The 12998-nt window shown below is 44.5% G+C and overlaps 1 protein-coding gene across 1 annotated transcript in view; it reads right to left on the reverse strand.

Annotated features, from left to right (window-relative positions):
- Positions 1-11559, reverse strand: part of LOC132387728 (NACHT, LRR and PYD domains-containing protein 3-like) — a 331928-nt gene extending 320369 nt beyond the window's left edge. The window contains exon 1 of the mRNA XM_059960087.1: positions 11259-11559. The gene's annotated coding sequence lies outside the window, so the exon portion shown is untranslated. The remainder of the gene's footprint in view (positions 1-11258) is intronic.
- Positions 11560-12998: the final 1439 nt, after the last annotated feature.

The following is a 12998-nucleotide window of genomic DNA, read 5'->3' on the forward strand; positions in this document are numbered from 1 at the left end:
CGGGGTCTCTGTTCCCGCCATTACGGAGATTTACACTACACACTGCATCCGCAAAGCAAACAGCATTATGAAGGACCCCACGCTCCCCTCATACAAACTCTCCTCCCTCCTGCCGTCTGGGAAAAGGTTTCGAAGCATTCGGGCTCTTACAAACAGACGATGTAAGAGCTTCTTCCCCCAAGCTATCAGACTCCTCAATACCCGAAGCCTGGACTGACACCTTGTCCTACTGTCCTGTTTATTATTTATTGTAAATGCCTGCACTGTTTTTGTACACTTTATGAAGTCCTGTGTTGGTCTATAGTCTCGTGTAGCTTTCTCTGTGTTTTTTTTTATATTATTACCTAGTGCAGTCCGTTTTTTTGTATTGTGTCATGTAAACCATGGTCCTGAAAAACGTTGTCTCATTTTTACTATGCACTGTACCAGCAGTTATGGTCGAAATGACAATAAAAGTGACTTGACTTGACCCTGCTTTTGCTTTTATCAAAAACGGGAGAAAATCTGTGGATGCTGGAAATCCAAGCAACTCATACACAAAATGCTGGAGGAACCTGGGAGGCCAGGCAGCATATTTGGGAAATAGTAAACAGTCGAAGTTTCGGGCCGAGACCATTCATCAGGACTGGGAAAAAAAAAGATGAGATGTAAGAGGAAGAAGTGTGGGGGTGAAGGAGTGGAAGAAGTGGTAGGTAATAGGTGAAACTGCGAGAGGTGGAGTAGTGAAGGTAAAAACTTCTTAGTTTCCTTAACGACTCTCGAAAGATCATTGCTAGTGCCTCCACATCTCTTCAGTCACCTCCTTCAGATCTCCAGATGGGGTGTACACCATCTGATTCAGGTGACCTATTTACTTTCAGACCGTCTCTGTTTCCAAAGAACCTTCTCCCGAGTAACGTAACTTTACACATTCTGACCACTGACATCTGGGACTTCCATATTACTGCCAGTGCCTTTGACAGATAAGAGTGATGTACAATACTTATTCAGTTCATCTGCCATCACCTTGCACCGCCACCCCATTACTACCTCTCCAGCGTAATTTTTAGTGGTCCAATATCCTTTTTCAACTCTTTTTTACACTATATGTAGCTGAAGATATTTCCTAGCAATTTTTGCTCTAAGCCCTCTCTTTGGTTTTTACGTTTTCTTTGGTTTCTCTTATCAGCCGCGGTTTTGTCACCTTACCTTTAGCATACCACTTCCTTTCTGTGACTTCCGAATTGCTTTCAGAAATTCCAGCCATTGCTTGTCTGTTTTCATCACTGCCCTTGTTATTTTCAAATCAATTTCGACCAATTTTGCTCTCATGCCTCTCTAATTATTCCACATCTGACTTTAGCTTCTCCTTCTCTAATGTCAGGGTGAATTTGATCAGATTAAGATCACTTGTCCCTCAGGCTTTTTGGAAATTAAGTGACCTAATTAATTCCAGTTCGTTACATCACCCAATCCAGAATAGCTGATCCCCAAGCGGGCTCAACCACGAGCTGCTCTATAAAAAGCGTCTTGTAGGCATTCCAGGAACTTCTGCTCTTGAGACCAACACCATCCTGATTTTTCTAATCACCTGCATGCCAATCCCCCATGACTATTGTAACATTGCCCTTTTGACAAACATTTTCTATCTCCCATTATAATTTGTGGACCACGTACTTTGGAGGTTTGGAAGTCTCTATACAATTCTCAACAGGGATTTTTGTTTTAACATTTGCTGCTCCTTCATTCTACCCACAGATCCTACACCTTCCAAACCTATGCCACCTCTTTCTCATGATTTTATTTAATATTTTACCGGCAGAGACACACAACCCCACCAGCAGCTTGTTTTTTCAATAAATATATAAGTATCTGGGAAACAAGAGGACCTGCAGATGCTAGAAATCTAGAGCACTGCACACAAAGTGCTGGAGGAGCTCCGCATGTCAGGCGGCACCTATGGACGGGAATCAACATTTCGGACCAAGACCCTTCACCGGGATCGCGATTCTTTTTATTGTAATTCATTTTTTAATGAAGTTCATCATCAACAAACTTTTCCATAAGATGTATTTCAGGTATTGTACACATATATGCCACAAGTCTCCACATAATATTTATCTGAGATATGCACTTATAGAAAAGAGATAAAAGAACAAGTGAAAGGAGAAAACTATGTACAAGTAAGCAGTGGTCTTTTTTTTTTACAACACTTTCATTCATTTGTGAGAATAAAATCAGGTCTATAAGGTGTTATGTAGTTAAATCATTTTCCCCAGTATGAATCAAATTGTTCTAACTTATGATTAACAGATGCTGTTAACTTCTCCATTTTGTAAATATCCATTGTAATTTCCATTCATGCGTTTAAGGTTGGGCTGTTCTGTGATAACCATTTCTTGGTAAAAAAAAATCTTTTTACCAGTCACTAGCAGTATATTCATTAAATATTTATCCCTTTTACCGATTCTTGAGGTATATACCCAATATATATGGTCTTACTTTCTAATGGTATTTCACATTTAAAATGTCTTTCAGGGCATTGTGTATTCCAATCCTATAGTCTTTGACAACAGGGCAATCCCAGAAAATATGATAATGGTATGCATTTTGATTTACACAATTTCTCCAGCAAACAGGAAGTTAACTATCATAATGGGATTTCTGAGAGGGTGTAATAAAATAATCATATCAAAGTTTTCCATCCAATCTCCGTCCGTTTCTGTGAACTGGTACAGCTCCATTGATAACTCCATAATATTGTCCATTCTTCCTCAGATATAATTATTCCTCATTCCTTGTCCCATTTTGTTTTAATGTACACGCTGGAAATTATTCACTACAATTATCTGAATTATACTTAACTTTTTTTAATAAATAGCTCTATCAAACATGAATTTGCCTTGGTTCCATTTTTAACCCTCCTATTAACAAAAGGTGGATAGCGGAGCAGACTCACCTACTTCTGCACCTTTGTCTTGTGATCTTGTAATATTGCCCTTTTGGTACGCATTTTCTAACTCCCATTGGAATTTGTCGACCACATACTTACTACTGTTTGGAGGTCTCTATACAATTCCCATCAGGGAGTTTGTTTTTACATTTGCTATCCCTTCATTCTACCTGCAGATTCTACCAACAAACAAACAAAGCAGTAAGTGCAGAAAATGCCAAGAGAAACCAGAGACAATCGAGACATTTCAGGCTCCTGCAGCAGTTTAACTCAATCTGATTACTTACAAAAGTGGCAGATATTCTCAATAGGGGAATCAAGGGATATGGGGACAAGGCAGGGACTGGGTATTGATAGTGAATGATCAGCCATGATCTCAGAATGGCGGTGCAGACTCGAGGGGCCGAATGGTCTACTTCTGCACCTGTTGTCTGTTGTCTATTGTCTATAACCATCCTCAGATCTCACTCCCAATTACCAGTAACCATCCTCAGATCTCACTCCCGATTACCAGCAACTCATGAATGCCCTCTATCACTTCATAAAGGCACCATAAATTCAAGCCTGATCCAATTTTAGTGTCAAAATCTTACAAATTATATGATAATCAATAATTAGGATAGGACAATCCATAATAACCATCCGGATATAATTCTACAAGATAAACAAGCAGGGACAACTCCCTTAATAGATAAAACCATTCCCAACACACACATGTTCCACGACCAGTGGAACACCGCACCACAGTTATTGTTTGTCTCATCAGTCAGACAAACAAAAGATTTTCTCTGTCAATCAGCTTCCAAATGTTGTTACTCTGTCATTCGTTGCCACGCCCCGCTGCTGCTTCCCTTCTCCTCATCATACGTTCATAATCCAGAGCCCCAGACACTGCCCTGTGCAGATCCCCATCGGGTTTCTGACCCTGCTTCGTTGAACATCCAACAGATGTTTCCCCATTCTGCTTTCAGTCTTTAGAGGACAGGTGTGTTTTCAACAACCTTTAGAAGCAGGGAAAATGACACATAATGTGGAAGTGACTCGTGAATAAGGAGGTCATTCTTCCTCAGTCCAGAGATGAGAGGAGCGAAGAACATGTCAGACAGAACTGCAGTCAGCTCGTCTTCTTCAGTCTGCCGGGAATTCAAGGGGAACCTCTTAACCGATAGACTGGTGACTGGAACCCATCCCACAGGGAGAGCGAAAGGGGAACAACAGGGGAGGATTTAAAGGACTGCCCTGGAACAGAATCACTGGCAGGGTCCAGCTAGCCTGAATTGACTCTCTACTCTGCACTACGCGTGTTATAAATTAACTAAGTACCGGAGACCGAGTTTAAAATAGAACTGATTTATTTGTCTCAGATCCAGAATATTAAACTCCAGTTGTCACAAGGTTAGATTACTGAGTGAATCCCTTCCCACTTTCACAATGGGTGAACAGCCTCTCCCCAGTGTAAACTCAATGACGCACATTTGGTGGAGATGGCTGAGAGAATCTCTCCCGAAAGTCTGAGCAGATGATCGGCCTCTACCCAATGTGAACTCGCTGGTGTCTGAGTAGATTAGATGACCGCGAGAATCCCTTCCCACAGTCAGAGCAGGTGAACGGCCGCTCCCCACTGTGAACTCGCTGGTGTCTCTGTAGGTTAGATGACTGAGTGAATGTCTTCCCACAGTCTGAGCAGCTGAATGGCCTTTCCCCGGAGTGAACTGACTGGTGTGTCTGTAGGTGAGATGAGAAAGTGAATCCTTTCCCGCAGACTGAGCAGGTGAACGGCCTCTCCCCAGTGTGAACTCGCTGGTGTCTTTGTAGGTCGAATGGCCGCGTGAATCCCTTCTCACAGACTGAGCAGGTGAACGGCCTCTCCCCGGTGTGAAGTTGTTGGTGCTTCTGTAGGTCGTATGATCGATTGAATCCCTTCCCACAGTCGGAGCAGGAGAATCGCCTCTCCCCAGAGTGAACTACCAGGTGTCTCCGCAGGTAGGATGAATGAGTGAATCCCTTCCCACAGTCTGAGCAGGTGAACGGCCTATCCCCAGTGTGAACAATCTGATGTACCTTCAGATGAGATGATCGACTGAATCGCTTCCCACAGTCTGAGCAGATGAACGGCCGCTCCCCAGTGTGAACTGACTCGTGTGCTTTTAGGTTAGATAACTGAGTGAACCCCTTCCCACACAAAAAACAGATGTATGGTCTCTCCCCAGTGTGAAGTCTCCGATGTGCCTTCAGCTGAAAGGACCGTGTGTATCCCTTCCCACAGTCTGAGCAGGTGAACGGCTTCTCTCCAGTGTGAACTGACTGGTGTTTGAGTAGGTGAGATGACTGAGTGAATCCCTTCCCACAGTCTGAGCAGGTGAACGGCTTCTCCCCAGTGTGAACTGATTGGTGTTTCAGTAGGTGAGATGATTTACTGAATCCCTTCCCACAGTCTGAGCAGGTGAATGGCCCCTCCCCAGTGTGAACTCGCTGATCTGCCATTATATCAGATGACCTTCCCCACAAATTCAGCAGGTGACTGGCCTCTCCTTAGTGTATACTGACTGGTGTGTCCGTAAGTGGGATGACCGACTGAATCCCTTCCCACAGTCTGAGCAGATGAACGGCCGCTCCCCGGTGTAAAATGACGGGTATGCCAGTAGGTCAGATGACCGAGCTAGTCCCTTCCCAGTCGAAACAGGTAGGATCGGGAAATATTGCACGAATTGATGATTGCACGAATAGCCCGCTGCACTTTTTAAATATCTGGGCAGACACAGCGAGACTGGCCTGTTGTGTTCGGGATTCCCGTAGCCAAATTCCTTGTCGTGTGTAACCTGAAAAAAATAACAAAATCAATCAGTGTGTGAAGGACAACATTTAAGATGAGATCACTTGGTCGCCGAGGTGTGGTCTGACATCACACTGTTACAGTGAAGTTCAACCCAAGTTGGAGAGAGAAATTACCTTCTAACTGGGCACAGTGCTGGTATATGGGATGCCCATCAAATTCTCTGATGCTCCTCCTTTCTCTATAAGAATCGGTGCAGACGAGTTATCAGGCGTAAGATTTTTACACAGAGAGTCGTCAGTGTGTGGAATGGGCTGCCGGCGACGGTGGTGGAGGCGGATACCATTGGGTCTTTAAGAGGGTCCTGGGCAGGTATATGGAGCTCAGAAAATTAGAGGACGATGGCTACCCCTGGGTAATTTCTCAGGTAATAACATGTTCGGCACAGCTTTGTGGGCCGAAGGACCTGTATTGTGCTGTTGGATTTTTTCTATGTTTCTGCGGTCTCCAATCTGTGACTTGCCTCAGTCTGACTCTCGAATTGGTATTACTCCCTGTTTCCACTGAGCTGCATTGGTGTCTGGCCCCAGAGCAACTGAAACAATCTCACACAAGTAGCCTATGTTGACTTTCTTTCATGTACTGTCAATCTAAAGTGCCACATTTTAAAGCCATGTAAATATATCCTGCTGAGATGAATAGTTGATCCACACAGCTGTTCAAAGGATTTAGAATGAATATTAGTATTATTTCAGTTTCTTGAATCAGAGTCATAGAATGTACAAGATAGAATCAGGCTCGTTGGCCATCTGCCCACTCCCATATCGCTACCATCCAGGTACCTGTACAAACCTCTAACTTGCTGAAATCGATCTCCCATGCACAACTTGAGCTGGCTGCTCATTCCACACTCGCACGATGACATGATGACGTTTCACCTCATGTTGTCGTTAATGTTTCACCTTTCACCCCTAACCCATGACGTTTGGTTCTGGTCCCACCCAATCTCAGTAGCAAAAGTCAGCTTGAATTTACACTATCTATGCCCTCATAATTTTGGTACACTTCCATCGAATCTCGCCTCAATCTTCTGCGTTCCAAGGAATAAAGTCCAGTTCAATCTCTCCTTATAACCCAAGACCTCCAGACCTGGCAACATCCTTGTGAATTTTCTGAGAACTCTTTCAACTTTTTTAAAAGTCTTTCATGTGGATGGTGACCAAAACTACACACAATACTCCAAATAAGGCCTCATCATTGTCTTGTACAACATCAACATAACATCAATCTCCTGTACTCAGTACTTCGGCTTATGAAGGCATATGTGCCAAATTCTTTCTTTTTATCCCTATCCAACTGTGACACATCGTTCAGTGAATTATAGACCTATGGTCCCATCCCTTTCTTCAACTACACTCCTCAGTGCCCTAACAGTCACTGTGTAAGACCTATCCTGGTAGATCCTACCAAAGTGTAATACCTCAAAACTGGATGCATTAAATTCCATTTTCCATTTCTCAAACCATTTCTTCACCTGGTCCGGTTCGCACTGCAAGCACTGCAAGACTGCAAGCAAGTCTTCTCTCAGTCTGCTAAACCCGCAGTCTTGTTTTCATCCACAAATTAGCTGTTACAGCCATCCATATTATTACCCGGATTGCTGATATAGATGACAAACAACAACAGATCCAGCACTGATTCCTGTGGCTCACCACTAGTCACATGCCCCCAGTCAGAAAGACAATCATCTGCTACCACACTCTGAATTCTGCCAGAGACAGTATCTCATCCAATTTATTGTCTCATCTTGAACGCTGAGTGACTGAATCTTCTTGACCAACCTCCCATATGAGACTTTGTCAAGTGCCTTGCTAAAGTCCATGTAGACAACATCCACTGTCTTGCCTTCATCCACTTCCCTGATAACTTCCTCGAGAGACTCTATAAGACTGGTTAGACATGACCTACCATGCACAAAGCCATGCCATCTATCCACGTAGATCCAAATAATTATATATTCTGTTTCTGCACAAATGTTCCAATACGTTTCCCACTACTGATGTCAATTTCCTCGTTTATTTTTAGAGCCTTTCTTGAACAGAGGAACAACATTGGCTGTCCTCACCTGTCACTAAGGATGATTTAAATATCTGTGCTTAGGTCTCGACAATTTCTGCACTTGTCTTATGCAAGGTCCTGGGGAACAACTTGTCAGGCCCTGGGGATTGATCCACGCTAATTTTCCTTCAGACAGAAAACACCTTCACCTCTGTAATCTGTACAGGGTCCCTGAAGTTGATGCTGCCTTGACTCACTTCTACAGACTCTGTGTCCATCTCCTGTGTAAATACGGACGCAAAACTACTATTTCAAACCTCCCCCATCCATTTTGTCTCCCGTATAGAATACCATTCTGATCGTCCAGAGTAGGCATGTTTCTGTTCTGACCTTCTCCATGTTTCTGTGACAGAGAAGCTGGTCAGACTTGACTGGAAGGGGAATCTGGTAGGAATGACGACAGAGCAGCAATGGCTGGAGTTTCTGGGAGCAACTTAGGAGGTGCATGGTAGGTACATCCCAAAGAAGTGGAAGCATTGGAAAGGCAGGAGGGCACAACCGTGGTTGAAATGAGAGACCAAAGCCAACATAAAAGCAAAAGAAAGGGCAAACAAACGAGCAAAACCCATAGGGAAGCTTTCAGAAACCAACAGAAGACCACGAAAAAATGTCATCTGAGCTCACGGCGTGGAATGATGTAGTCATGTTGTCATGATGTAATGATGTAGTCATTAATGAGTCTTGGCTGCACCCAACAGTCTGAGGCATTTAGAGGAACAAAATATCCGGGGCCTCAATATTTCTTGAAAACCAAGGTACCTTGCACCAGTTCCTTTTCAACTTTTATGTAGGCAAGCGTATACAAACTAGACATCCTCAATATTTCACTTCTGAAGGCCTCCCACTTACCAAGTACTCCTTTGCCAAAAATCATACTGTCCCAATTCTACGTACTGATTAAAGGAACATTTGACGCCTCTACCCCATCTAGTCGTTTTACAGTATGGGAGTCCCAGTCAATATATGGAAAGTTAAATTCACTTACTAAATGAAAAATTGCTTCTTGGCATAGTCTGCGATCTCTCTATAAATAGGTTCCTGTAAATCCCTCAGACTGTTGGGTCAAACCAAATTCCAGTAATGGCTACAATATCATAATTCCATGCCCTGACGTCTGAACAACATCTATCTTTTGTCAACAAAACAACCTCTCCCTCATTGTCACAAAAACTAAGGAGCTGATTGTGGACTACAGGAGGAAGGGAGACAGACTAACCCCCATTGACAGGATCTGGGGTTGAGAGGGTAAACAGCTTTATCAGTACTCCATCAGTACTGGAAAGGAAGGGGGAAGGGCCAGATGTTTGATTGATTTTGGAGAAGTGGGTTGTGGTCCTGTGAGACCTGGTTCTATTTGTCAGCAGCTCCCTATTCGCGCAAACTCCAATTTACCCAACAACTCACTCTCGTTTAGGTATGATCGACGTCGCTTTCATATTTCACACAACCCTTTGCCCTGCGGGGAAACAGATAAACCTATACCCTGATATAGGAGACACCACTTACCTCTGAGACTGTAACCGGATGGCGTTCGGTGTGGTCCCGGGTAACCTCACTCTGACCTCCCGGGTGAGCGGCAGTGGATCTGGACCAGGGTGTTTAACCTGCGAGGAGAGTTCAGTCTGAGGTGAGGCAGAAATTGACACTTTTCGGCACCAATGGAACTAAATAACTCGCACGTCTCCTGACGACGGTTGTCTGGCAGATGACGGGCACACAAGGTTCCCCAAATCGTCTCAGCGTGAACCCCTCACCTTAATTATAAATTAAATTATTTAAATTCCAACTGTGTGTTGATTATTTACCAGCAGGGGGAAATAATCAATGCATAAAACTGGAAATTGAATAATTAATCGATTTACTATTTGTTTCCAATTCAACCCTATAATAAAATCATATCCCTCTTCGCAAGCCGTCATTATACTAAATTCCACTGATTAAATTGTCAGAGCTTTTCGTGTCAACACACCAATACGTATAACTGGACCACACGGTTGCTAGAAGCTGCTGCTGCAGATAATGAGGTCACGGCAGATCTGATCTAAAATGTAATTACGCGTTCACCCCCCCCCCCCCACCCCTGTCCATCCCCGAAACACTTCAATCCCGCTGTTTATCGACAATATCGGCCATAAACAGAGTGGAAGACTTTGCTTCCACTGGCCATTGAGGAGCAGAGTTCAAAACTCTCCCAATCGGCGCAGGAACAATCGATATTTCGTCTGAAATAAGACATTCTGAAAACGAAGCAGGTGTTTTGCTGTACGGATCTCGCTCTCTTGCTTTGAAACAGGTGGCCATTGTTCGAGAGCTGTTCTTAACCTTTACTTAACTTGTGGAAAATGTAAATTGTGCAAGCCGGTAACAGTCGGAAGACAAAAAGCACCACAGACAAAAGTGGCTTAAAATATCTCCTTGACCGCTGATCCAATGCACAGAGGACTGGCTAATTGGAAATAAAGATCCGAAATAAATATTAGAGGCTGAATTATTCTCACCGTAACTCCCCAAGAATATTCTGTGAGTGTGGATACCGTGTGTCGGTTCTGACAAATAACCACGCCCATGCCCCACACGGATCTCTCGTAACCATGGCAACACACACAATACTGGAGGAACTCAGCAGGTCAGGCAGCATCTATGGATGGGTGTAAATAGTCGACGTTACGGACCGAGTCCCTTCATTAGGACTGGAATGGAAAGGGCAAGCGGCCAAATGATTGACTGATTGGGAAGGTGCGGCTGGTTCTGTGAGTCTCGGAGCCCAGTGTCTGCGTGCAAGTATTTACCTGCTCGTATACATTCCTCTGAATAGGGAGCGGCCGTTATGCAGAGACTAAATTCAACCGGTTGGACAGAACACTGCCCTTCAAATCTAAAGGAAGTTTAACCCTTTCTGCTACAGGAAGAGATAGTCCCAATGATGTGCTGCACGGAACATTGCATGTGGTCTCGATCCCACAACGTTATCAGTTACTTTGCTGCGAGTTTCCAGCATTTTGCGTTTAATCTCAGACTCGCTTCATCTGGACATGTGCTCAAATAATTTTCAGGCTTTCTTCAAATAAGTCAAACCGAGGAATTACCAAAAGAGACATTCCGTAATATAACTGGGATCTCGTCCTGTTATTCTGAGTAGTTGTGTTTTAATGAGGGAGAGAGAGACCGGTGATGGGTCACTACCCCGTGGGATTTCACGTGTCACTATCGGGGTGAAAGGTACCTTCTGCTCGCACTCATTAAAAACCACCCTGGAAAGTACTTCTGGTTGAAGGCAACGGCATCGTTTCTCTTAATCCATTTGGACAATGATTGTCCCGTTAACATGTACATGTCAGGACTCCCTTCTCCCAGTAAATTCACTCCCGATTCCGACCAAAGCCGAGCCTCGCTGTAAACGCTGAATTGTTGTGCAGAATCATAGACAACACTTACCTCTAATGTTGTAACCGGACGGCGTTCAGTGTGGTCCCGGGAAATCACTGTCTGACTTCCCGGGTGACCGACAATGGTCCTGCACCGGTGTTCTCACCGTGTACGGAGAGCTGAGTCTGAGCTGCTGCTCCCGAGGCCACTCGGCTGTGATGTGTCCGTCGCTCATTACAGATGGACAGGGCCGGGTGAGCCGGGGTAGAGCGGGACTGCCGCAGTCCGGGTCACACTAACTCTCACCGGCTCAGGACGGGTCTGACAGCGGGAGGAGGCAGGAGTGGGGTCAATGTAGCAACCCTAAAGAGGAAAACAAACAGGCTGCGTTAACCTTTCTGTCCGGATATCCGTGTGGATCTCTCCTTTTTCTTTCATCGTAACCAGTGGGGCGGAGTTTCTCTGTTTAACTCAGCGAGTCCCAGGCTGCGGATTTGATCCAGTCCAGGTTCTGGGAGGGTCTGAGCTCCGCCCCGTGTGTAAACAGGACTGCCCGGCGTAGGTACAGTTTCAACTCAAACGTCCCTTACCTGTTCAGGTACAGGGAGCCGCCTTTCTGCTGAAATTAATGCAAACACGTTCGACTACATATTCCAACTCATGTGGGAAAAAAATATAGTCAATGATTTTCTCAGCGCCTCTCGATTCAGAGGAGTTTATTAACATTTATAAACTCCATCATTATGAGATTATTGTATTTCCATCCGGACAACTGCTGTCACAAGAAATCCCCTCGCTCACGGTTAACAGCGGGTTTCGTTTCACAAGCAGTGATTGCTGAATGTCATCCTGCCGGAAATACTTGTGGAATTTGTTTCACTTAAAATTCGGCTGTTCCAAATGGCCGGAAGTTTTACCAAGGGGCTGTGGTGATGGGCTGATTGAAAATGAGCTACCAGGGTGGGGTGGGGAGTAGTAGTGTGCTAATTAAAAATGGGACTCTCAGTTCCCTCTATCGCCTGACCTAATACTCACTCTCCCCCCATCCCTCTACCCCATGTAACCTATCTATACCCCTCATGACTGTGTAGACTTTCATTAAATCTCTCCCAAATCTTCTGCGTTTCATGAACAAAGTCGTAAACTTCTTTAATCTTCCCTTATAACTCGGGTCTTGCAGTCACAATAACATCCTTGTAAATTGTCGTTGTACTCTGTCAATCTTATTTACATTTTTCCTGTGGGTCGCTGACGTAAACTGCTCATAATACTCCAAATTAGGCCTCATAACCTTCCTAACTGACGCAATCTCCTGTACTGAATACTTTAACTTATGAAGGACAATGTGCCAAACATTTCTTTACTACCTTGTCCAGGTGTGCCGCAACGTTCAATGAATTGTGGACCTGTATTCCCAGGCGCCCTTGTTCTGCCGCACTTCTGAGTGCCCTACCGTGCACCGTGAAATTCCTATCCTGGTTGATCATCCCGAAGAGCAACAACTCACTGGCCTGAGTTAAATTCCATCTGCCATTTTCAGCCCATTTTCCCCACCTGATGCAGATCCGTCTGCAAGCTCTGATAGTCCTCCTCGCTGTCAAATGCATCTCAAACGTCGCTGTCATCCACATATTTGCCGATCCGGTTAATCAGATTATCATCCATATCACTGATATATGTGACAAACAACAACGGATATCAGCACCGATCCCTGCGACATTCCGCCAGTCACAGGCCTCCAGTCAGAAAGGCAACCATCTGCTACCACTGTCTGCCTTCTCCCACAATGCCCGGAGAGTGAACTTGATT

Source organism: Hypanus sabinus, unplaced genomic scaffold (genome assembly GCF_030144855.1).
Source record: "Hypanus sabinus isolate sHypSab1 unplaced genomic scaffold, sHypSab1.hap1 scaffold_214, whole genome shotgun sequence".
NCBI lineage: Eukaryota > Metazoa > Chordata > Chondrichthyes > Myliobatiformes > Dasyatidae > Hypanus > Hypanus sabinus.